The following is a 27699-nucleotide window of genomic DNA, read 5'->3' as shown; positions in this document are numbered from 1 at the left end:
AATGACCAGATGGGTCCGAGAGCATTCCGTCTCCTGTTTTGTTCTAGTTCCTTCTCTCAGCTGCTCAGGCCAAACCAAAACTCTTCTCCCAATTACAAAACAAAAACTCCTGGGCCTAGCCACAGATACAACCTGTGAGGGATTTTTTTAAACTCCAGCAGTGTGGGTCCTATCTCAGTCAGCCATGTCACCCTGCTGTGCATTTTCATTTAACGTAACTGACTAAAGGCCTACAGCAGACACTGTGGGTTATCTCCCAACAGCCATCGCCCTCCTTTCTTATTTAACAGATTTTGTTCAAGTATCTGGCTACCGTATGCTTTGGAGAAGGCCAGTTCCCTCCTCAGACTAGGGTGGCAGTGGAAAAGGGAGCTTTTACTAATTAGTCTAAGTCTATCAAAACATAAGTTCGTTCCTCTTGACAGTTATGGGATTGCCCTTAGGGGCTAGTGATGCAATTCTGGGTTGTAAAATAAGAAGAGAAGTTGGCTGAAGACCAAGAAGAAACTGCACGTGGAAAATGAAGTCTGCGAAGTTGGTGCAGAGATAATGCTAAAGCCATTCTGAAATCAAAAGTTGTCGCTGCCATTCTAAGGATGGCAAGGCACAGGTGTAGGAAGAACTCAAATCCTCAAGACATCTTTAAGCTGTTGAATTAGCCAAGCCTGGAAGTACCGCCTCTGAGCTTCTTGCTATTGACTTAATAAACACACTTAGTATTTCAGCCCCTGCTCCTCGGAGTGTGGTCTGTGTACCGGGAGCAGCAGCATCACTTGGGATCTTGGAAATGCAGGATCTCAGGCCCACTCTGGACCTGCTGAGTCAGAATCTGCATTTCGACAAGTCCCCAGATGATCCATGCGCACATTAATGTTTGAGATGCAACTGTTTAAGCCATTATTATTATGTTTTTATATTCATTTGCAGTTGAAAGCATCCTGGGACAAAGTCACACAAGCTACCAAGTGTCCAAGTTGGAACTTTAAAGTCTGTTTTTCATTAGGCCACTTTGTCTTACAATTTATGTAATTACCATAGATGAACTGCAGAGAAACGACATTTCTAGAGGGTGTAGACTTTTTGAAGATGTTTGCCCACTCAGAAAGATTGTCCAGGTATGTATGTATCATAACCCCCGACTCCACTTTGCCTCTGCACACAGCACAATCAGTGGAGATTACATATTTACCCTCGGTTCTCTGTGTCTGAAGTGATAAAGTGTTTATGATTTTGTGATGTTACGTTCTTTCCAGTTAGTGGACCAGAGAAAAGTGACCAGGCCATTCTGCTTGTTTGTCTTTTTTTTTTTTTTTTGAGGAAGATTAACCCTGAGCTAACTGCTGCCAATCCTCCTCTTCTTACTGAGGAAGCCTGGCCCTGAGCTAACATCTGTGCCAATCTTCCTCTACTTTATACGTGGGATACCTACCACAGCATGGCGTGCCAAGCTGTGCCATGTCTGAACCCGGGATCCGAACCGGCGAACCCCGGGTCACCGAGAAGCGGAACGTGCAAACTTAACTGCTGCTCCACCGGGCCGGCCCCTACTTGTTTGTCTTTTAACAAACTCCGTTTTCCCATTGGACTGCGCTGATTTTTCATTTTAACTAAGACTTGTCTAATGTTGGCACAGGTCCCTCAGCATGTGGGGTGACTTCAGCCAAAGATCGCTGTTGCTCTCTGAGGGCATGTTTCTGGCAAGAGAGCCCTTCAGATCCCAGCTCTGCAAAGACCCACCGAGACTCCGCAGAGTTCTGTTATCTGCACGGCCTGGCGTCTGCTGTTCTCTCTTTTTCATCTCTGCTAATTGCGTGGAATGCTTCACAAACAGCTGGAAGGAGAGGGAGCATGCTGGGTGCCCTGTGGGAACCTTTCTCTTTCTCATCGCCGACATCTGAGGGCAGACGCCAAATGTCCTCCAAGTTACCTTCTCAGATACTTTATAACATGGGATGTCCATTAAGCCACAGGAACTACATAACAGGTTGGAGAAAATTCTTTTCAGGATTCTAAAACGTTCTTGTCTGTTGATGTGGACAGCCCAGTAAAAGCGAGCTGTCTTCACAGTAACACCCAATCGCTCTTCCCTCAACGTGACCAGTTAGGGAGGTCAGTCTCTTGGCACTGGCATTAGATATGTATGCTTAGCCAGTGAGAATCCAAGAAGCTACCATTAAAGGCAGACAGTCGTCACTTGTTTGGGAAGAGTCACTTAAAAGATTCCTCTTTTTATTGTGAAATATCATACATGCCAGAATATATATATATATAAAATCAATTTCTGTTGTTTAAGCCACCCAGCCTATGGTGTTTTTGATAGAGTAGACTGAACAGACTAAGATATATACTTTTTAAGAATAAAACTAAAATAAAACACCCATGTACCACCACCCAACTTAACAAAAGATAGGACGTAACTGGCATCTTTGAAGCCCCACGTGTGTGCTCCCCTCCGACATCTCCTTACTCTATCACCCCCTGCTAGCTCAGCAGTAATCCTGTATTTTCAGTCAGCCATTCTCTTGCTTTTCTGTACAGTTTTACCACATATGCATGTATCCCAACACAATATGTTGTTTAAGTTTTCCTGATTTTGCACTTTGTATACATGAATCACACAATACGCCTCTATGACTTTCTTTTCACTCAATATTTTGAGATTGAATCATAACAGTGCGTATAGTCGTCGTTCATTTTGTTCATTGCTGTTTAGTATTTCATTTGTGAGAATAACATAATTTGTTTATCCATTTCACTGTTGATGGACATTCTGTGCTTCTATAAGCAGTGCTGCTTGGAATTCTCATATGTGGCTCCTGATATTATGTGCAAGAGTTTCTCTAGGGAATATATCATAAGATTCATTAAGGCTGGTCACATATACTCTGCTCTGTTTTCCATCAAGGCTCCTGTTAGAATTGCATTTCACTGCCCACTTAATTTCCATATGGTAAAGTTTGGACTAATGAAATGTGAACTGAAGTGATGTGTGACATTTCTGGGTAGAAGCTTTGAGAAGCAATACATGAAATGTTCTTTTCCCTCTTCTGCAGTGCCAGGAAGTGGTCTATATAGCAGCTACTCCAGCAGCATGGATCCCCAAGACATGGTGACAATGACAGAGAGTTGGGTCTCTAGTCAAACCACAATGACCACGTATCATGAGTGAGACGGAAGCCTTTGTTGTTTTAAGTCACTTTGAGCTTATTACCCAAAGCATTATTTAGCTTATCATGATTGATACAGAAGTTGATACTAGGAGTAGGTTTGTTTGGTATTGTTTCACTGCACACCCAGCTGGGTGAACAGTGCAGGATAGGTTACCAAGAGACCGAAGAAAACACCCAGAGACAATGAATGAGACATATAGATTCATTGGGGGTTACTAACAGGGAATGCCCAGTGGCGGCCAGCTGGACAAAGATCTGCACACCGCTACCACCACCTGAGAGAAGCTTGCTTAGGTAGGCAGAGGAATAAGGGCTGTGTGCTTGCCGAGGGGGACAGTCCTTGCATCACCTGCATTCCAAGGACTAGAGTCCCCCCACTAGAGGTCCTGCATTTTTCCCTCAGACCGAGACGGTCTTTGTGCTAGCTATCCCTTGAGAAATAGCTGGTTTAGCTAAGCCCAGGACTGCTGTCATCATGAGTGCTGGCGTGTAGCCCAGACAAGGAGCCTCAAGGACACTTGGCTTAAAGGGCATGTAGGCTAGTGCCCCTACAGGTATGCATCTATTCAACGTCAATAATTTATGCCAAGCTGTTTTCCCCAGAGCTTGAGCCAATTTTTGTACTGCTTACCAAAAGTGGATGAGAGTTCCTGTTATTCTACAGCCTTGCCAAAACTTGGTATTTTCAAACTGTAATTTGATCTGATGGAACATTAGGAAATGGTGTCTTACTGTTTTGATTTTTATTTTCTTGATGACTAGTGATATATTCTTTTATGTTTATTAGGCACTCAGATTTCTTTTTCTGTGAAATATCTGTTTACACTTTATGCTTGTATTTCTATTGATTTATTTTCTGTATTTCTCTGCTGTTAGTCTTTTCTTACTGATTCACATAAATTTTTTAAATCTGCACTCTGTCCTTCCCTATCCTCTCTTGCTGTCTTATTTTTCTCCACAGAATTATCATTATCTTATATATTATTTATTTATTTGTTTATTGTCTTTCTTTCTCAAGCTAGGATATAGGGTCTAAGAGGTCAGGAACCTCCAGGACCTTTTTCACTGGTGAAACCCCAAGGTCTAAAGAAGTTTCCAGCACATAGTGGGCATCACGTAAATACTTCAATTAATGAAAAAGTCACAAGACTTGGCAACGGTATCTGAACTTTGAGTTTCTTGACCATGGCCAGTTGCCCCATGTAGGCAGCTTTTATCCTGATACTTGTAGACCCTTGAGCTTTATGGATCACTGGCCTGATGGGGCCCAGAGTTCAAGTCCCAGTCTGAGTCCACAAGTTCAAGAACCAGGAGCACTGATATCTAGGAGCAGGAGAAAATGAGTGTCTCATCTCAAGCCAAGAGAGAGAATTCATCTTCTCTCCACCTTTCCATTTTTTAGGCCCTAAACAGATTGGATGATGTCTACCCACACTGGTGAGAATGATCTTCTTTGCTCAGTCTACCAATTCAAATTCTAATCTCTTCTAGAGGCACCCTCACAGACAAACCCAGAAATAATGTTTAACCAGTTATCTGGGCATCCCATAGCCCAGTCAAGTTAACACGTAAAATTAACCATCACAGGCCTACCCCTCGTCAACTTGGCACCATATGCAATTCCCTGAACCATACTTAATCTCCAAATAAAGACAATAACAAGGGCATAATTCTGCCTGATGGGGTTCAGGGCTGGCCACCCCAAGCTGTGCCACTTCAGCATGTGGGGTATTTTTAACTGAAGGCAGTCGAGACCCTGGGGACTCAAGAGAAACTTTTACTTCTCCCTTGAGGAATTTAAATTAACGGTCTTGCCTGTGAGGAGAGTAATGACCAGAAATAGCCTTTTTTATAACCTATCTGTATGACAGGACAAGCGTCTAATTACTGAACATCTGCTCTTCTTATCGTCCTGTGAATTACCCTCCTCCCCTCTGCAGCCCCAGACCCCCATCTCATTCCTTGCCTCAAGATGGCATAAATACCTCACTTTACCTTTCTGTCTCTGAACTTTTTTTTTTGAGGAAGATCAGCCCTGAGCTAACATCTGCCGCCAATCCTCCTCTTTTTGCTGAGGAAGACTGGCCCTGAGCTAACATCTGTGCCCATCTCCCTCTACTTTATATGTGGGATGCCTGCCACAGCATGGCTTGATGAGCGGTGCTATGTCTGCACCCAGGATCTGAACCAATGGACCCTGGGCTGCCAAAGCGGAACATGCGAACTTAACTGCTGTACCACTGGGCAGACCCCTCTGAACTTCTTACGTATGTGGAGTCTCTGCCTCTCTCATGTATGTGGGGTTCCTGTATGTACGAAATTAATTAAATTTGATTTTCTTCTATTAATAGGTCTTATGTCAGTTTAATTCTTAGACCAGTCACAAGAACCTAGAACACAGAGGAAACTTTCTTCCTCCCCTACACACCTAACATGATACAACTATCCTATGTACGACTGAAAGTGTCTTAACTCTGTCCCCAGAGAAGGAAGTAAATGAATGATGTTGACTCTTCGCCTGATATCCTGTAACTTAAATACTGTGAAGTAAAATTAATGATATTTAAATACTGACATAAAGTCAATACAGCTTATGTTACGTGACAAGGAAATAAGAAAGGAAAGAAAAGAAAGGTATTTGCTTACTGCATGTATACATGCCCACAAATTATTCAAAGCTAAATAAGGAGGAAATACTCATGACAATTACAGCCTTTGTTTCTGTGGCCGGTCATGTAATCATAGCTGGTGTTTACAACTTATATTACCCATTCTGTATTCCCTTTGACTTCAACAAGCACCTCAGCTGGTCCTGGTTCTCTCTCCAGCAGATGGTGGCCCGTGGTCAAGTGTTCAGTCTCTGCTGTGGCCCAGGAGCAGGCCAAGAGCTGTTTCTCAAAAGGAGAGTGGTTATGTGCAGATGATGGCATGGCCTTGCTCCAATCCGAAAGGCCTGTGCTACAGTTTACCTATAGGGTACTGGCAAAGGCTCCAAGCAGCATCTATCTGCCACTGCCACTTGAAGCTCCGTTGGATCTGCTGGATCATATGGCCCAAGTGGCAGAGCAGCTTGCACGGCAGCCTTGTGCTCCACTCAAAACTAGTAACTTTTTCATGTTGCTCAGTAAATGGGCTGGAGTAACACACCCAGTTAAGGGATTTGTTGCCCCCAAACTCCAAATAGAAGGGGCCAAATGCAACAACTTATCCTTCACAGTAGAAGGGATGTCTCAACATACCCCATAACACGGGACCCCCTAGAAATTTCACTGAGGTAAAAAACCTCTAAATTTTAATTGGATTTATTTCCTACCTTCTGACATGTAAATGTCTTACTAATAAGTCTAGAGTAGTTACTACTTCTCTCTCACTAGGTCCAATAAGCATAATGTCATTGATGTAATGGACTAGCATGATATCTTGTTGAAGGGAAGATGACCAAGATCTCTGTGAACTAAATTTTGACAGGGCTGGAGAGTTGATATACTCCTGAGGTTAAGACAGTGAAAGTGTACTCCTGGTTTTGCCAGCTGAAGGCAAACTGATTCTGGTGGACTGTACCGACAAGGATGGAGAAAAATGGATTTACAGATCAATAGTTGCATACCAGGTACCAGGGGATGTGTTAATTTGCTTAAGTAATGAAACTACATCTGGTACAGCAGCTGCAATTGGAGTCACCACCTGGTTAAGCTTATGATAATCCTCTGTCATCCTCCAAGATCCATCTTTACTCAGTCTACTGATTCAAATGCTATTCAAGTGCACAGACCAAATAGGAGAGTTAAATGAGGATGTGGTGGGAATCACCACCCTGCGTCTTTCAAGTCCTTAATCGTGGCAGTAATCTATGCAACCCTCCAGGTCCAGGCATGTAGTATTTTTTGATTTACTATTTTCCCAGGGAATGGCAGTTTTAATGGCTTCCACTTGACCTTTCCCACCATAATAGCCCTCATTCTACAGGTCAGGGAACCAATGTGGGGATTCTGCCAGCTGCTAAATACAGTCATGCACTGCATAATAATGTTTCAGTCAATGATGGACTGCACATATGATGATGGTCCCGTAAATGTAGTACCATAGAGCCTATACCATGTAGGTTTGTGTAAGTACACTCTATGATGTTCACACAGTGACGAAATTGTCAAACGATTCATTTCTCAGAATGGATCTCCATCGTCAGGCAACACATGACTGTATGTCTATTACGATTACGCATTCTAGAATTGAGGAAATAATCACAGGATAAGCCTGGGGACCCACTGGACCCACTGTGAGATAGAGCTGAGCTAAAACTCCATTGATCACCTGACCCTCATAAGCTCCTTCTCTGACTGGGTAGCAGTGTCCAGTCACTGTTTTGGGTCTCCTGAAATCAGTGTCAGTTCAGAATCAGTGTCCAGTAGTCCCTGAAAGATCCGAGTATTTCCTTTTCCCCAGCGTACAGTTAGCCTGGTAAAGGCCATAGTTTCCTTTCGATAAGGCTAGGAGAAAGATTAAGAGTGTACATTTTCAGTAATGTACTTCCCTTCATTTAAGGTATTCTGGATCCATAAACTGGCTCAAGTCTGGGAATTGATTGAGGGGCTATGGATTTGAGTTAGATTTTTGTTCTTTTGACCTAGAACTTTTCTTCTTATACAGATCAAGTAAGAATTTAGTAGCCTACTGTCTATTTCACTTCTAGTAATACCAACACCATAGGTCTGTATGAGTCAGACTATTCTCATTGCTGCTTTGACTCTGCTGTCCATTACAGTAACCAAGCCACCTTGCCTTTGGCCATTGAGTGCCACCACTTGACCCCTGCCACCCCAGGATCTAACTGCTGTCATTGCATTTAGGTTTTCCAATTGAGTCACTACGGTTCCCATTGTAAGGCCTGGCCTACAGAGAAGAGCCATCACAAAGCTTGTCAAGGATGCTGGGACTCCCTTCACAAATTTATTTCCCAAAGTATTGGTAAAAGGTGTATCTTCTGGACCCTTCCAATGTGGATGAGAGATAATAAATGACAAATCTACTTTAACATTTCAGTCTCTCTAAACCTCTGAATCCCTTCCTCTGCATTAAATCAAGAGAGGTCAAGCATTTCCAATTCACTCACGGTGGGCCATCTTTTGATCCATGTTTCAGCCAACCAACCACACAATCTGTTACAGCCCTTTCTAACTCTCCAGGCTGCAACATTAAATGCAGAATCTCTGCTTAGTGGGCCCTTCTCAGTAAATTCAGCTAGATCCAACTTTATGTTCCTTCCATCATTATCTCACACCGTTAGTATCCATTCCCACACATGTTCCCTGGATTTCTACTTGTTTAAAGTAGAAAACGCAAGTAATTCTCTTGGAGTGTAGCACACTCCTCATGGATTACACTTTGTACCTCACCTTTAGGGGCCCGCTGGGGCTTGAGTCTGGTTGTTGGTTTAGAAGCAGAGAAGAATAATGGGGATTGGTCCTGAGAAGAATCAGCCTATTTTGCATGGCAACTGCCTCAAGGGAGGCTATTACTGTTTCCTCAGGCAATGCAGAGTTGCTCCCCTCAGATGGAAGTGGAAAGGCTAATGCCACTGTGGGTGGAGAGGCCATTATCACTGGGGCCTGGGAGGCCATTTTCTCCAGGGTTGGGAGGCCACTCTGCTTAGGGAGGGGGCGGGAGTCCACTTTTACTAGGGGTGAGGAAGGCCTCTTTACTGGCAAAGAAGACTCCCAATGTATGGGCTCAATGCCCCCAGCTTTATCAAGGTCTTCCCACACATTCCCATCCCAACTGACAGGATCCCATTCTTTCCCAATCAACGGCCTCACTACCATCACAGGTAGGAGTCCATTCACATAGTTGTATATGACCAAAGCCATTCAGGAAACAGACTATATACGTAGATAAGAATGTCTTCTTATTCTTATCCAAATCTTATCTTATTCTTCATCCAAGAAGATAGTCCACTGTGCTTGAATTGGAAACACTTGACCTCTCTTGTTTTAATGTAGAAAAGATAAGAATTATCTTAACAGGGTCACATGGAGACTTTTCACACAAAACAGCGCTTTGTATTTTTCCAGTGAAAGAACAAAATGAACATAAAATCTCCTATGGTTTCTTTTGGCAAGCTACCTGCATGACAGGCAAATTTACAGCAGTTTTTCTTTCCTTTAGCTCCTTTCTTACCCATAGCTCAGTAATTAAAACTTACAGATGGCAAGTTTCTCCTTCAGACTCTGTCCTGCTAACTCAGCTACCATAATAATAGCCTATGTTTGATGAAGTTCTCTGAAAGGAGTTCAGTTAAACATTACAAAGTTTTAAGTCCAGAATGCCCAGGAAATTTATCGAGATCCCTATTACAGCTTTTGAGCACAGCCTTTCTGGCACAGAGCACACATTCTGGGAACTATGGCTGGGCGTGTGGTTGTAAACCAAAAGCTGTAACCTTGACAGATCAAACATGGTGCAACGTTTATCATACATAATGCTGGAGGGAGAAGGGTCCTTCTCATCCTTCAAACAACCACTTGGGTCTATGATGGAATTCAAACCAACACGAGTACTTGAACACCTCCAAGGGATTCCTCTCCACTTTCCTGTCCTGCCCTAGCCTTCAGCAGCTGCCACCCTGCATGAGGGGAGGCCTCGTGGAGATGTCTCTCTCATCCTGCCCCCAACCTTAGTTACTTGGTGAAGGTCCATGATGGGTAGATGAAGGCTGCTCTGTGGCTATGGCTTCTAATCCATCACACCAACACATTGCAGGCTTTAAGTTTGCTCAAAGTTTGGCCAGTCTCTCCCATACCTATTGCTGCTGTTCTAGGGAAGAAAACAGCCATGGGTCTCTTCTCCCCTACGAAGGGCTAATCACTTGTTAGAATTTACTTTATTTGGGTCTCTTCAAGTCCTTAGATTGCTGAAGGGTTTTTCTGTTTGCTTGTTTGTTGCTTTTGTTTTTGTGGTGAGGAAGATTCGCCCTGAGCTAACATCTGTGCCAGTCTTCCACTATTTCATTTGTGGGATGCCTCCACAACATGGCTTGATGAGCAGTGTGTAGGTTAATGCCCAGGATCCAAACCTGTGAATCTGGGCCACCAAAGTGGTGTGCCCAGAACTTTAACCACTTGGCCACAGGGCGGTCTCTGCTTCTTGTTTTTTTAAGTTATGATTATATAGTTTATATTGCATGTTTTCCTTGTTAGGGTGGGAGCTCCCATCTCCAGTGACTTTCTAACTGGAAACAGAAGGTCTCTGATACATGTAGGGAAAAAACAAAAGGTTATAAATATTCCAAGCAAATATTATTCTTTTCCTACAAATACCATTTAAATGAGAAAAATCAAACACCAAAACTTTCCTAAGCACTTGGAAAGTCAAAGAATAAAAGATGAGAATCAACAGCTTTTAAGCTCTCAACTGTTGCATTTCCTGTCCGAAAAGTTCTAATTGCCAAATGAGATAAAAAGAGATTCATTAAATTTAATTCCTAAATGAAAATACTTATTTAAAAATATAATGCAATTTTAATTCTTTAGAAACAGATATGATGTAAATACCCGGGGTAATTTTTATCCAATTTAGGAAGCCAGAAGACTTCTATATCCTGCTACATATGACAGAAACTACATATGAAAGAAATTGCCTAATTTTGGTCTATAATACTCTATTGTTCCAACAAAAGTCAAGTGGTATTTTGTTTAATCTCCACATATTTGTGGCTCTTCCAGTTTTATTCATTTAGTTGGTTCCTAGTTTCATAGTGTGGTCAGTAAAGATGCTTGGTATTATTTTAACCTTTTAAATTTACTGAGATTTGTTTTGTGGCCTAATATGTGATCTAGCCAGAGAATGTTCTATGTGCATTCAAAACAAATGTGTATTCTGCAGTTTTTGGATAGAATCTTTTGAATATATCTCTACTAAGTCCATCTGGTCTAATGTGTCATCTAAGGCCAATGTTTCCTTATTGACCAGCTGTCTGTATGATCTATCTATTGAAGTAAGTGGAGTGTTAAAGTCCTCTACTATTATTGTGCTACTGTCAACTTCTCATCTTATGTCTGTTAATATTTACTTTATATATTTAGGTGCTCCTAGGTTGGGCATATAGAGATTTACAAGTGTTATATCCTCTTGTTGGATTGTTCCCTTTGTCATTAGTAATGTCCTTCTTTGTCTTTTGTTACATTTTTTGTTTTAAAGTCAATTTTCTTATGTAAGTATTGTTAACCCAGCTTTATTTTCATTTCCATTTGCATGGAGAGTTTTTTTTCCATCCCTTCACTTTCAGTTTGTGAGTGTCTTTATGTATGAAGGCTGTCTCCTATATGAAAGATATATATGGGTCTTGTTTTTATCCATTCAGCCACCCTATGTCTTTTGATTGGGACATTTAGTCCATTGGCATTTAAAGTAACTATTGATAAGTGTGTACTTATCCACATTTTGTTACTTTTTTCTGAATGTTTTTGTAGTTCTTCTCTCTTTCTTCTCTTGCTCTCTTCCTTTGTGGTTTGATGGCTTCCTTTAGTGCTATGTTTTGGCTACTTTGACTCTAGTTTTTTGTGCATTTATTATAGGTTTCTGCTTTATGATTACCATGAGGTTCATATATAAAAACATATGTAAATAGCAATCTATATTAAGTTGATGAGCTCTTAAGTTTGACCTCTTCCTAAAAGCCCTACACTTTTACTCCTGCCTGTGTTTTACGTATCATATTTTACCTCTTTTACTTTTGTGTATCCCCTAATCTTTTATCATAGTTATAGATAATTCTAGTACTTTTGTCTTTTGGCCTTTATACTAGCTTTATAAGTGGTTGATCTACTAACTTTACTGTATACCTGCCTTTATCAGGGATATTTTTTCTTTGAAAATTTTCCTATTCCTATTTGTGGCCTTTTCTTTTCCATGTAAGTAAGTCCCTTTAACATTTATCGTAAGGCCTGTTTAGTGGTGAGGAACTCCTTTAGTTTTTGTTTGTCTGGAAACCTCTTTATCTTTCCTTCTATTCTGAATGATAACCTTGTCAGGTAAAGTATTGTTGGCTGCAGGTTTCTCCTTTCAGCACCTTGAATATATTGTGCCACTCCCTTTCAGACTGCAAGATTTCTCCTGAGAAGTCAGCTGATAGCATTATGAGGTTTCTTTTGTATACAACTTGTTGTTTTTCTCTTGCAGCTTTTAGGATTCTTTCTTTATCTTTGATTGTTGACAATCTAATTGTAATATGTCTTGTAATGGGCCTCTTTGGGTTCATCTTTTTTGTACTCTCTGTGCTTCCTGTACCTGAGTGTCTGCTTCCTTCTCCTCGTTAGGGAAGTTTTCAGCTACTATGTCTTCAAATAATTTCTCTGTCCCTTTGTCTCTTTCTGGGACATCTATAATGTGGATGTTAGTAGGTTTGATGTTGTCCCAGAGGTCCCTTACATTGTCCTTGTTCTTTAACTCTTTTTTCTGTTCAGCTTGGGTGAGTTCCTCTACTCTTTTGTCCAGCTCACTGTTCCTTTCTTCTGTGTCATCTACTTTACTGTTGATTCTTTCGAGTGAATTTTTCATTTCCATTATTGTGTTCTTTAGTTCTGATTGGTTCCTTTTTATTTTTTCCAATTCTTTGTTGAAGTTCTCACTGTACTCACCTATTCTTCTCCCCAGACCAGTGAGCATCCTTATGACTGTTAGTTTGTACTCTTCATCAGGTAGGTTGTTTATTTTTGTTTCATCTAGTTCTTTTTCTGAGGATTTGTCCTCTTCACTTATTTGGAATATGTTCCTTTGTCTCCCCATTTTGCCTACCTCTCTGTGCTTATTTCTATGTATTAGGTAGGTCAGCTACATCTTCCTATCTTGGAGATGTGGCCTTATGTAAGAAATGCCTTATGGGGCCCAGCAGCATGCTCCCTCTCATCACTCATGCCAAATATTCAAGGAGTGTCTCCTGCATGGGCTGTGTGTGCCTTTCCATTGCGATGGAGTTGCTATTGCTGTGGGCACATGGCTAGGCTAGGCTGGCCCCCCAGCCAGCTGATTGTAAGGCTCAGCCACCTGAGGCTGCTAGGGTCACTTAATGGTGTGGTGCAAGCCCTAGCACAGTTGGCTGTGAGGTCTAATAGCACACAACTACTACTGCTTTGCTGTTAAGTGAGTCAGGTCACCAGTGTGGCTGGCTGTTTGCTGGGCTTGGGGCTCACAGTTGCTGCAAGCATCTGTTGCGACTCCCTCTGGAGTGGAGCATGGCTGTTGTTAGCTCTCTTTTGGGTGGGGCAGGCCTCTGGCCATATCTGGCTACACTGCCTGGGGGTATACAGCTGCCTCAGGAATGCAGATGGGTGGTGCTGGACTCAGGGACAGCATCACAGAATTGTTTCAGGCATTGGAACATGAGGCAGATCCCCTATACAATTGTTTGTGATGGTCAGAGGCACAAGTCTGCTGTGGGCCCACACACCCTACTGTCCAAGGGCCCATACATACCCCACCTCCTCAATCCCCCACGGCTTGCCAATACAGACCCACTTGTCCAGCCTCTGACGCCACACATGTGCTGCTGATGCAGCTCAGAAATTCACTGCAGGATTATTGATGGGAGGGGCTGGTCCCTGGGGTGGGCTGTCTGCTGCCTGGCTGCTGTTGATTGCTTCAGGTGCTCTAGTGGGTGGAGCAGACCATGTGCTAACAGGCTAGAGAAAGGAATCCAACAGTATCTGCTGGCATCTGTACCAGCGTGACCAAACTAGGTCACAATAATGGCTGTTCCCAGTGTCTTGTTCCTTGGGGAAAGGGCCTAGCTGCCTCCTGTCTCTCCAGGATGCACTCCAAGCTTAGTAAATGAGTCTGTTTTAGCAATGGACTATGCACTTTTCTATCTGGTGTTTTTGTGCTGGTTTCCAGATTGGGTGAGTCAGTGGATGGGCCCTTTAAGAGCTTGCTTTTCTTTCTCTGACGTGCTATTGTTTTCCTGGGCGTATTCCCCATTGGTTTTTAAAGCCAGCAAAGGTAGGTATTATGGGATCTCATCTCTGCTGTGCTGGATCTAAGAGCTGGGGTGCCTATGGTGGAGCTCAGATACGCTGCTCCCCTATGAAAAGCTCTGTACCTTTGAGATTGCTCCTGGCTGGGAAACACCACATTCAGGGCGTGGTTTTTTCCTCAGTAGGGCTGTATTTCTGCATCTTCCACCGCTGTCAGTGTTGTCCATTGTTGTGGAGGTTTGTTTTATCCCGTTTCCAGATCTCTCTCAGAGGAAATCGTTCCACAGGTAGTTGTAAATTTGTTGTGTCCGTGGGAGGAGGTGAGTTCAGGATCCTCCTAAACCAGCATCTTCCAAACTCCCCCAAACACTCCAAACTTAAAGTAACAAAACAAAGCAAACACAGAAAACAAGAACAGCCTCTTAGAAGGTTATTATTATCGCTTTTCTAGGCTTTTCATTAGGAAGGAAAGAGGTCAAAGAAGACTTCTAGTTTTTTGTTATGAGCAACTGTGTAGATAGTGGAATATGTACTTGAGATAGTAAATCCTGGAAGAGGAGCAGGTTAGGGCATGGGGTAGGATCAGTAGTTTATTTCTGTACACATTGCATTGGAAGTTTCTGTAAAACTCCTAACTGTAGATAAAGTACAGGAATTTGGACCTACTCCTCTGTAGCTCTCAAGGGACATCTGGCTAGAGTTAAAAATTTGGGCGTCAAAGACTTATAGATAATATTTAAATATCCACAAGTGATTTGGTGCAAAGGAGAGTTTAACGAAAGAGAGAGGAAGGATTCAGAGAAAACTAGAGAAAGTAAGGGCCAAGGTCTGAGAAACACCAACAACTTAAAGATTAGTTGGAAGAAGAAGAGTGGGCATGAGTAACCAGAAGGCTAGTTGGAAATCCAGAAAAACGATGTCACGAAAGCTAAAGAGTAACACATGTTTCAAGAAGGAATAGTTATTCAACAGTAGTGAAGGTTGCTAAAAGGTCAAGGATGTTAGGAATTGAACAGTATTCACTGGATCTAACCACATGAGAATAATAAGTACTCCAGGAAGGTACAATGGACAGGGGCAGGTGCATGAAAACCAGAATGGAATGAAGAAAGAATATGTGGAAAGAAAAATTACCAGAGTTGGTAAAGACAACTTTTTTGAAAATTTTGAGTTTAATGAAAATTTTTGTTGGAGCTGTTTTAATCAATATAATAGCAGCTTGGTATCATAAAGATGTCAATTATCTCTAAACTAATATTTACATTTTCATTTTGTAAATCCTTTGAATGAGTTTTAATTTATAAACAATAATATTCATAAATCTTAAGTGCATAGCTAAGCACATTTTCAGGTATGTATGAGCTATGTAACCACCACCCAGATTGAGATATAGAACATTTCTATCACTCTAGAAGTTACCTTTATGTCCTTTTCCAGTCATTGGTCTTCTGCAGAGTTAACCACTATTTTGATTTCTATTACCACAGATGAGTTCTCCTTGTTCTTGGACTTCATGTATGGAATCATGCAGTATATACTCTTTTGTGTCTGACTTCTTTCACTCATCATAATGTTTTTGCTATTCATACATTTTGCGTGTATTAATAGTTCTTTTTTCATGTTTTTTCTTTTTTTGTTTTTTTTGCTGTGTAGCCTTTCATTGTCTGAATATACTACAATTTGATCCATTCTCCTCTTGATGTACATTTAAGTCATTTCCAACATTAGACTACCAAAAATAAAGCAGCTATGAGTATTGTTGTACATATTTTTCAGTGGAAAAAACCACTAATTTCTGTTGAGTATATATCTAAGAGTGGATTTTTTGGGTCATAAGGTAGCTACATGTTTAACCTTAATAGATGCTGCCAAATTGCTTTCCAAAGTGGTTGAACCAGTCACCAGCAATATATGAGAATTCCAGTTGCTCCACATCCTTACCAACATTAGATATTTTTTTTAATTGTAGCTCTCTCAATGGGTATGAGGTGAATCTTATTGTGGTTTTAAATTGTATTTCTCTGATTACTAATTATTTTGAACCAATTTTTTTTTTTTTAAGATTGGCACCTGATCTAACATCTGTTGCCAATCATTTTTTTTTCCTTTTTATTTTCTTCTGTCCAAATTCCCCCAGTACGTAGTTGTATATTCTAGTTGTAGGTCCTTCTGGCTCTGCTATGTGGGACGCCACCTCAGCATGGCCTGATGAGAAGTGCTAGGTCTGTGCTCAGGACCCAAACAGGCAAAACTCTGGGCCGCTGAAGCAGAGAGTGCAAACTTAACTAATCAGCTATGGGGCCAGCCCCTATTTTGAGCCATTTTATATGCTTATTGGCTGTGTCTTTTGTGAAGTACCTATTCAAATATTTTACCCATGTTTTTACTAGCACTTTGTCTTTTTCTTATTAGTTTTAAAAATTCTTCAAATATTCTGTATATAAGACCTTTGTATTGCAAACAACTTCTGGTCTGTGGGTTTCCTACTTACATATTCAGTAACTTATCTATAGTCACACAGATGGTCTTCAATTAAAGAAGTTCTTAATTTTAATAAAGACTTATAATATGTTTCTTTGGGTTTTTGCTTTTATGATTAGTACTTCTTGTGTCTTCTTTAAGGATCATGGGCGACCCCAAGTTCATAAAGATATTTTTCTATTTTATTCCAGAGCTTAATTTATTTTTAGCTTCTAAGAGCTAAAGGTCTAAAGAACTAAGAAGCTAAAGGTCTATGACCCACTTCAAATTAACTTTTGTGTATAGTTTGATTTAGAAGTCAAAGGTACTATTTTTTCCATGTTTCTCAATGCTCCAGCACTGTTCATTGAAAAGACCATCTTTTCTCCTCAATAAATAGAAATGGTACCTTTTAGTAAACCAAAGGACCATACATGTATATGCCTATCTCTGGCATCTCTGTTCTATTGTTCTATTTGCTTAGCTTTGCACCAGCACCAAGATGTCCTAACTACTATAGCATTATAGCTTTATAGTAAGTCAAAATCTGGTGGAGGAAGACCTTCATATTTGTTACTCTTCAAGACTGTCTTAGCTATCTATGTCCTTTGCACTCCCATATACCGTTTAGAATCATGCCTGCCAATTCCACCAGAAGAAAAGCTACTGTGATTTACTTTAGAGGTAACGTTGATTTATAACATTATATAAATTTCAGGTTACATCATTATATTTCAACTTTTGTATAGACTACATTGTTAACCACCAAAAGTCTAGTTGCCATCTGTCACCACACAAATGTGATACCTTCACCCCTTTTGCCCTCGCCCCAACCCCATCATCTTTGGTAACCATCAATCTGTTCTCTATATCTATGTGTTTGCATGTTTGTTTGTTTATCTTCCCCATATGAGTAAAACCATACAGTGTTTGTCTTTCTCTGTCTGACTTACTTAGCATAATGCCCTCAAGCTACTGTAATTTTGACTGGGCCTACATTGAGTCCACAGATAAATTTGGGGAGAATTGACAATTTAACTATATTGAATCTTTCAATCGATTAATTTATAATATCTCTCCATTTACATTTCTCCAATTAGGTCTTCCTTAATTTCTCTATTGTCATTTTTAATAATGTAAAGTTTTTACACCTATTTCATTAGATTTATTCCTAGATTTTTGATGTTTTTGGTGCTATTATAAATGCTATTGTTTTTTATTTTCCAACTGTTTGCTGCTGATAATTTTATTTGTATAGAAATAAAATTGACTTTTATATATTGACCTTGTATTTAGCAATATTGCTAAATTCACTTATTATTTATAATAATTCATAGATTCTTTTAGATTCTTTATGAAACAATCACATTGTCTAAGAATGAAAAGTTTTACTTCTTCCTTTTTCATCCATATGCCTTCTGTTTCTTTCTCTTGCATTATTGCCCTGGCTAGTTCCCCTAGGACAACGTTGAATAGAAGTGGTGGTAGTGAACGTCCTTGTCTTGTTGTCAGTCTCACGGGGAAAGCTTCAGTATTTTACCACTGAGCGAGTATAGTGATAGTTGTCCCTGTAGGAGCCCCTCGGTGAAAGCCAGAACCTTCAGTAAAAGAAGAAACGAAGAAAATTATTTTCACCAGCACAAAGAAATGACAAAAGGAACTTCATCCTGACCACCATTCTGGGTGGGAAGTAAGAAATTATAGCAACCGGATGCCTACCCTCATATAAGGTGTGGTTTAAGTTGAAACTACCTACATGGTGTAAAAATATCCTCAAATAGAAATTACCTCACACGCTGGTCCCTGGGATATTTAGCATAGTCAAATGCAGAGCCTTTCTGGAGGGACACCTTCCTGCCTTATGAGGCACAAGATTTCTATAGACAAAGGCCCACTGAGGATGAGCTCACAATTTGAAACAAGAAAGCAAAGGAGAAGAAAATAGAACATGATTAAGAGTTTTTAGACAGAAAAAAACAGGATATTTAGATCTTCAAGAAGTATAGATAATATAATCTGATAGACACTAAAATATAAGCATGCTAAAAATAGTATAAACCTGATTAAATACACTCAGTATGTGTAACAGGGATAGAAAAGGAGAGGGAAACACCTTTTTCATCTTATGAATTTATTTATTGACTCGTTGTGTAGCAATAAAAACCTGTTTTATTCCTAAAATTAATAGTTAGGTAATTAATTTTCACTTAAGCTTCACAGCTCCAGCTTTTCCCAGCCTCCCATGTGGCCTGGCTACATCATCATAGACCTGTCTTCTTGAGGACTGCTGTCATCCAGGAAGGGAGCTGAAATTGTATCTGCTGGGATACCATATTCTCTTAGTAGTCTATTTTTAAAAGTACTAATGCATGCATCTTAAAATTTTTTCTATCTTCTATTTAAATGGCTTTTCAAAGATTATATTCATATCCATACAGAGCATTAAGAAGATTCACTAACATAGAAGTATTTCAACAACATGATGTTGCATACAAAAACCAGACGGCACAGCAGCATGTATAGTATAAACCTGCCTATGTAAAATGAGCTTTCTATGGATCCAGAAAGCCATACGGTAGTACTTACAGAGAAGGGTCTAGAAGGTTGTTTGCCAAAACATTGATAGAGATTATTTCAGGGTGGTAGGATTTTCAGATTTTTGCTTTCATTTTTATACCTGTTAAGTTTATTTGAACTTTTATAAACAAAAAAAATTAAAGAAAGAACTAAACGAAGGCCTAACTTAAAATTTGTTTTCAACCATTAGATTTGGAATTGGAGCTGGTTCTTCCTTTTAAAAAAACAGTAATTGATGTAAGAGATCAGAAGAGCTGCTGCAGCACTTAATGTTTAATGAGAAGACTTAAGCCGTTGGTGGAAATTGGGAACAACACTGCTATCGCTTCAAACACCTTCTAAAACCTCTAGAGCTTAAGTTTCTATTTCTCCTTGGCTCTGGGAAAGAGAAGGTGCAGAAATCACCAACGTGCAAAGTTGATAGAGGTAGAGAGAAGAAAACAGGACCAGCAGGGGGCCACAATAACCCTGAGGATCAGGTGTGGTGGGGTGTCACCTCCAAGCTAACCCAAGAACAGTTGCCCACCACCAAGCTCATTAGCAATATAGCTGGTGAGTAGTCATTCAGCTTTTGTTTGAATTGGATAGGAAATTCACCATCCCACAAATAGATGCATTTGATTTTCAGATGGCACAGACTGTTCAGATGATCTTCCTTTATGTAATCTGATTTCTGCTCCCTGTTCCTATGTCTCTTTGCCCCCAGAACTGGAAGAAAGCCACATACCTCTCCATAGGAGAGTCCTTCAGACATTTGGAAACACACCCCAGGATCTGTTCCTCCACCTGCTTTCCTGAATAGAGTCTCATTCTCCAGGTTATATATTTACCACCCTCGTTGTAAGTCCCCTGCACATAACTCAGTTTATTCAGCACAGAATAGAGTGAGACTATCACTCCTCTTTTTCCTGGACCCTTTAATTCCAATTCAGACTAAACTCACATTAGTTTTAGGTGGGGCAGTCTTTTTACAGGACTGATTATGTACACTAATCTTGTCAATTAAAATAATCTTATTGATAAGCAATATTACTTAGTTATATCTCTCCTACAATTTTAGAGACAGTGGTGTTTTTAACTCAAATGTTGGCCTTTTGTTTATATCTATTAAATATGTCTTGTTAGAACCAGAACATCACTCTTTTGAATCCTGAGTATGTCATCGGATGTGTTCTACATTCCCCAGTTTTGTGATATCTTTAAGTTTGTTACATGTGTCTTCTCTATCTCCATCCAAATCGTTGATGAAATGTTGAATGGAACAAAGCCATGAATGGATTTCTAAACCATTAATCAATTATTTCACATTCTCTCCAACCCTTTAACACATTAGGGATCTACTTAAGCTTATTGCTGATATTTCCCACGTGCATTTATAGATCTACTTACCACCTTGCCTCATGCTCTGGGGGGGCTGCCCTCCATGGATGGGCTCTCTGGCCTCTGGGTTTTGGGTGGTTTGGCCAGTAAGCGACACCAGCTGAGGTAAAGGGTGAGGTGAAGTAATCCTTCTTTGTCAGGTTGTTATGATTTGGTTCCCTTCTTCTGTTAAAAGCTGCAGCTCCTGTCAGAGCTCCTGGGAGCTCTCTCTACCCTCTGGCGACCTCTCCTTCCCCTCGCTCCTTCAGGCCCTGGGTGGTAACAATTCGCCGCTGTTATTAAACCTTTGGTACTGCACCATCCCATGTTGGTTTCACTAAAACATGTCCCATCTTTGCACACAGTCCCTTTATTAAATGCTCTTCAATTAACCTGTTTGCATGTTCCATTCCTACTGGGATCCTGACTGATCACTACCAACTATAATATCATTGAGCCTACAGTTCTTGATATTTTTAATATTTTAATGAAAATACCATGAAATGTATTTTTTGGGGGAAAATCAACATAGATAAAATTTAAAGCATTCCCTTTATTTACCATTCTATTGACTTATCTATAAAAGGACCAGATTTGATCCCTTGTTACTTCTTTTTTGTTATTTATGCCCGCTTCCAACAGTCACCTCCTCTCACTCTCTAAGAGTGAGATATTTTTTCTTGGAATTTTCCTCAAGACTGACGAGAAGTTCATCACTATATGATCTGAAATATTTAGTTTCTTGCCCATTTTGAAAATCAGATTTTTTTGCCCAACATTAAAAAAGCCTTGAGAATAAATATATTGAAGTAACATCCCTAGATTTACTTCAACATTAAAATGAAAATTTTCTCTTTAGAGATGAAGAAGAGTAAAAAACAATGGGAAAGTTAGACATTTTTATAGGATTTTTTTCTTACTTGAAATATCTTCTTTTTATTGTTATAGTATCATAGAAAACTGATAAATACAAAGAAATATAAAATGAAGAAATAAAAATCACCACATTGTTACAGCTCAGAGATTATAATATATATTTCCTTTATTTGCATTTTGCATACCTGGAATCATTCTATAGGTACAGTTTTACACCTTACTTTTTTGAGAATTCATATTCTCTGTTAATAGTCACATAGAAAGTCTTTGATCAGCTTTGCCTCGGGGAAGCCTAGTTGTTGGGATCTTCATGCCACAACCCAGGCACCACATCTACTTGGTGACAGCACAATTAAATCATTGTCTTCAGAAGGAAATGGGACTCTGGAGCTGTACTTCTCAAACTTTAATACATCTGTGACACATGTGGGATTCTGTTCAAGTGCAGATTTTGATTCAGAGGGTCTGGAGTGGGCCCTGAGAAGCTGCATCACTGACAAGCTCTTGAGTGTTGTGGATGGTGCTGGTCTTCAGATTATGCTTTGAGGAGTAAAAACGCTTAGTTGGACGGTAATGAAATTCATATGCACACTAAAGATTGAGAAGCAGAGATCTATAGCATTGGTTCTCACCTTTGCCTTACATTTGAACCACCTCGTAAATTTTGAAAAATAAAACCCAAAGATCCCTGTTTTTAAAAGTTTACCAGGTAATTCTGATGCACAGTGGAGTTAATGACTACTTCTCTAGACCTAAATGCGTAGCATGATGGCAAAAGCAGCAATTATAAATAATTCACATTGCCTTTGTTTCTAATTTCAATTAGAAAGAAGAATTTTTTTAAAACCAGCAACAATAACAACAAAAAAACAAAACAAAAAACCTGCCCCATGATATAGAAAGGCTGGTGTCACGGCCAAGAAACCACAAATCAAGATTCTGATTTGGAACACATAGGGATTTGAGCTAAATTGAGCCACCTGAACCCAAAATTGGTTTGGAAATCTCATCAGCATGATTTACCCCTTATGATTTCCAATGCTTCAGTTTAAGTTCAACAATCAACTTAGGCAAATTTTAGAGATGACACACATCCCAGCTAGGATTGCCTCAGTGTTCAGTCACAACAGAGAGCCAGAGGCCACCCATCAGAAAAATTTATGCACATAATCTTTGGAAGCATGAGAATTGAGAAACTAATCAGCAATTTTTCTTAGCATTAGATCCATTACTTCAGAGTAGGACAGGTCAGTTTGCATCCAATTTTCGCTGCAAGATTTTGTAAGCAATCAAAGGCTGAAAAAGTGTTGGTGCTTACAGAGCCCTGACTTGAAAATACCATCAGTGACTTCAATTATGTCTTTTCTTCCACCATCTGGACAGGACAGTAAATTGGATGGGGATGGCTGCTGCCTGCATTTCATAGAACAACAGCAAATGCACTGAAGTCTGTGAAAGTGCAATTTTCTTTGTTATGACATCGAGATGGCACAAAGCCCATGAAGAGGCAGTTTGGGGACTTTGCCGGAGATCTTGGATCTACTTGCACTGCCTCTTGGGCTTGACTGCCTCATACTCGAGTGAAGGCACGCAAGAGGCCCATGGAGGAACTAACTCTCTGCTGGGCTTCATCTCTGTGTTATTCCTTGCTCTGTTTGAGGGGCAGGGGCCAATGGGCTGGACTGGCTCCTTGTAAGTAGACGAAATCCAAACATCATGACACAGAAAAGATAGAGAAAGACTAAGAATCTAGAAACCTGGATTTAGACCTAGTCTGTAGCCTGACTTGGGAATGTCAATGTTTCTGAATGGCCTTCAGTTTCCTCATCTGTAAAATAAGTTAATTAGACAAAATAGTCTCTAGGGCTCCTTTTGGACTTAGCATGATATGAGTTCTAATAATAATGGTAATGATAATAATAGCTAACATTTATTGGGTGCCTACTATGTGTCAGAAACTATTCTAAATACTTTACGTGTATTGGTTTAACTTTTTTTTTTAGTAGATACCATTTTATCCCAATTCTATAAATGAGAAAACAGGTTCAAGACACAGGATTTTAATCCAATAATCCAACCTCAGAAAGTGAACTCTTAACTGCTACACTCAATTTTCTCATGTTGATATCCACATTTAACATTCTTTGAACATTTTATGGAAATATGAGAAATGTTCCATTTATAATCATAGAAAATTCGCTAACCATAACTATTGTATAACATCAGCTGAACTGAGGAAGGAAAGAGGCAGAATTCAGCAAGGTCATCAGTAAAGTTCCTCAATAAAATTGCTCTTTTTTCCATAACTCCCCATCTGTTCAGCTTTTTCACTTAGGTACTCGCATTCCAGCCGTTGTCTGACTCCATCAAGACTCTTCTTTGACCTCCCCTCTCTTTGTTTTTCTTGTCAATCAGCAGCCTTCTCTCTTCACTCTCTTTCCTCTCCATTATAGATTTCATGCTCTGTCACATCAACCATTGTCTTACCAACACCTTCGCTCCATTTTCTTTCCATTGACTCACATAGAAAAAACCCCCAACCTTCAATGAATCCACATGCCCAGTTCTCTGAACCCATACCAGGCTGCTGGAGAAAAGTCACATCATTTCCCAGATGGGATCTACTCAAAGATCACAAGCTCCTACTTGCTTGGACTCCTTGGCACCACAGGCAAAATTTCTACCTTTCCCTAATCAACTGCTCCTCTAGTCACTGCAGGGACAATTTCAGACCTTCTTCACCTCTCACTACTCCAATCCTGCCACCTTGCCTTCATTCACTGCAGATGGTCTCTCCTCATTCTCAGAGAATATAGAACCCCTCATCTCCTGGACTACGCCTGCAAATTTACCTGCATCCACACCCACCCCTTCCTCCCTCCCATTCAGGAGAAAATGAATCTCTCCCTGTATCTAAGATCAATCCTCTGCTGTGCCCTGAATTTTGTCCTCCCACCTTCTCAAGGACGTGGATCTTTCAGGTACCTTCTTTCCCCTGTATCTTCAATCTTTCACTCTCTAGTGGCTCCCTTACATCACGATTAAACCTGCTCAAATGCTCACATTAAAAAAAAAAATTATCTCGGGGCTGGCCCCGTGGCCGAGTGGCTAAGTTTACGCGCTCCGCTGCAGGAGGCCCAGTGTTTCGTTGGTTCGAATCCTGGGCACGGACATGGCACTGCTCATCAAGCCATGCTGAGGCAGCGTCCCACATGCCACAACTAGAAGGACCCACAACAGAGAATACGCAACTATGTACTGGGGGCTTTGGGGAGAAAAAGGAAAAATAAAATCTTTAAAAAAAACATTCTCTCTCCACCCGCCATCAACTTCCCTAGTCATCCCTCTCACTCATAACCAGACTTCTTGAATGAATTGTCCCCCTTCGATGTGTCCACATTCTCTTTCTTACCTATTCCTACTCACTGCAAAATGGCTTTCAGTCTCCTTTATTCTTATTTGATTTCTCAGCAGTTGTGTTGACCATGGAGACCACTACATCCTCTCTGAAATGTTCCGCTCCCCCCAGGGGTTTCTATGTCATGATTGTCTCATTGTTTCCCTCTTACTTTCTTGGTCATTCTTTCTCAATCTCCCTTTCAGCCTTTTTGTTCTCTCTCTATCATGAAAATGTTAAAGGTTACAACTCAGTTCCTCAGAGTTATGGCCTCTTCATATTCTTCCTGGGCCATCCTGTCTACTCCCACGGCTTCAACTGTCATGTTTATGCTAATGATTCAAAAATATCTATTTACAGTCCAGACTTTTCTCCTGAGCCTCCAACTCACACATCCCACTACTTGGGCATCTCCACTTGGAGCTACCACTCATGTTACCAACCAGTCCAAAACCGAACTGAATTCACTATCTCACACCTGAAACCTACTGTTCTTTTGTGTTCCCTAGTGATAATACCGGCATCTTGGCAAGATACCTGGTAGTTGTCATCATTTCCCTCTTCTTCTTAATCACTTACATCTAATCAATCATTATGTCTTATTGAATCCCTCTTCACCTTTCCTGAGGTCATCCCAGTTCCAAACCTCCCTATTAAGCACCCCATTATCTCAACATCAAATTCCCTACCATCCTTGCCTTGCTGATGATGGCCCTGTGGATGCTGATCAGCTGCAGGTCTCCTGACTTTATGGAGCATCTCCAGGTTACCCCTAGCAACATACTTGCAGGGCAAAGGGGGAAGCTCAATAACATTACTCCTATGAACAAATTCTTTGATTGGCAGCCTTTTGAGTGTGTGATTTAGGTCTGTCTATTCATGACCCTGGTCTTCAGTCATGTGACCAGAAGAAAGACTCTCTGGAAAGCCTGGATCATTTGCAGAGTTCATGAAATCACTCAGGGCTGGGGGTAAAGGCATCCTCAGCAATCACCTGACCAATCCCTATGTTTTCAGCTGACAAAATTGGAGGTGAAGAGACTTACCCAAGGCCACAATGCCTGTGAGCAGCAGAGGCAGGAGTAGCCCCTTCCATATTCCATTCTGTCTTCCTGAGGCCATGATAGGCCTTTGGAGCATTCACTTCAGATGGGGAGAGCTGACTACTCTTTGGTCCTGCGATGTCCTTTTCATCTTCCTCTTTCCCTTTCACTTAATCAGGCATATATTGTCCCAGAGGGAAGGAAGCAAGAGAAACACTTTCCTTCTCTTCCTACACAGGCCTAAATTTAACCCAATGTGTTTGAGTGGCTAGATTCCATGGAGACTGGTGCCATAGAAATACATAAAGAAACCAAACAGTGCAGGTGATGGCACAAGCATGCAAAGGAGATAAGAGAGAGAAGAGAGAAGAGGCAGAGAGAGGCAGAAAGAAGATCGAGAAACAGAACAAGAGAGTGAGCGCGTGAGAACCTCGGGGATGAAGTGCCAGAGCAGCCAGGCAATGAGGCAGGCTGTGTCCTTGGCAACCGGCCTTCCTCCCAGTGCTGCCTGAGCAGCCCATCATAGCCCTATTCTTTCCTCTGGGGGAAATGACAAGCTGTCTTGCAGCAGCATCTTCATAGCCCTCCAACAGTTCATTGGAGACACAAGCAATCTCACAGGATAGACCCATGATGTATTCCAAACTGCCACAAACTGTGGCATTAAGTAGGGGAATGTCAAAGTAGGAAATTAAGATTTTGTCTTCAAACAGGAAGTTTAAGCACCTGAACCAAAGAAAAAAGTACAGTTAATAGTTGAGATTATTTTATTTTCAAATGGCCCAAGTTTCAAATATAAATTCAAAGTTTGTGATTAACACATATGCAGACAGGAGAGCACAAATGTTTTTCCTTCCAATTAACTCCCTATCACAGAAGCAGCTGTCTAGGTCAATGCAATTTACTTATTTCACTGAAAATCAAGAAGCAGAGATCCAAAGATTCTTGCTTGGCTTTTTCCTACACAATTTGTCAGAAACTAAAAATTTGCCCCTCCATGCAGTCTTATTGATGCGGGAACGGCGAGCCGAAGAGTTGAAAGAAAGATTTCTTGGACTCTCAAGGTCTGGCAGTGGTGCTCTTTTATTTAAAGAATAGTACGGAATAGCATGGGGACAGGACCCATGGGCAGTGAAGAGCTGCTGCGTGGGGACAGGACCCATGGGCAGTGAAGAGCTGCAGGCATGGGGACAGGACCCATGGGCAGTCAGAGCTCCTGCTGCTGCCCTGAGTTGAGGGTTAGGGCTAAATTTATAAGGCACGGGTACGTGACTTATTTTTACTGGAAAAAGAAAACATGATGTAAAAAGTCATTAAATGATTTCAGTGCAGATGGGGTCTGGTTATTGTGCGGTCATATAACTTTAGATATGACTCTGGTCATACAGATTGGCATGTAGGTGAGGATGTCCTGGGCTTCTTTCCCTGGGGCAGCCCTAATTCATACCATAAAAATCCACTGGGTCATATAGTTCGGCACGTAGGCCAGGTCACCCTGGGATTCTCTACCTGGGGCAGCCTTAATCCACATCATTATTTTATAAAGTTTGTCTGAAATGAAATATGCCAATTGTTTGCTGGCCTCCTCATCCAAAGACAAATCTTTATAGGAACTGGAGGAGGGTAAGGATAGAGAGAAAAGACTTTAGGCAGCGAGAGAAGTCCAGTTCTGAAATCTGTATGTTTGTAAAACTGTCTTAAATAAGAAGGCTCTCTGAATCAGCATAGTCCAAGGCCAATAAAAATTTCAAGTATGTGAGGGCTCATTGCAATGTACCTTGTTATAATTCGGATTAAATTCCTATACGATCTTAATAATAATACCTATAATTTTTCAAGCGTCTACTATATGT

At 40.7% G+C, this 27699-nt stretch overlaps 1 pseudogene; it reads right to left on the bottom strand.

The window, feature by feature from the left end:
- Positions 1 to 4412: 4412 nt before the first annotated feature.
- LOC139041768 (uncharacterized) overlaps positions 4413 to 27699 on the bottom strand; it is an 85717-nt pseudogene continuing 62430 nt past the window's right edge.

The sequence above is a fragment of the Equus asinus genome, chromosome 24 (genome assembly GCF_041296235.1).
Source record: "Equus asinus isolate D_3611 breed Donkey chromosome 24, EquAss-T2T_v2, whole genome shotgun sequence".
Classification (NCBI taxonomy): Eukaryota; Metazoa; Chordata; class Mammalia; order Perissodactyla; family Equidae; genus Equus; species Equus asinus.
The sequence above is the reverse complement of the archived record's forward strand: the minus strand, read 5'-3'. Positions and strand labels throughout refer to the sequence as shown.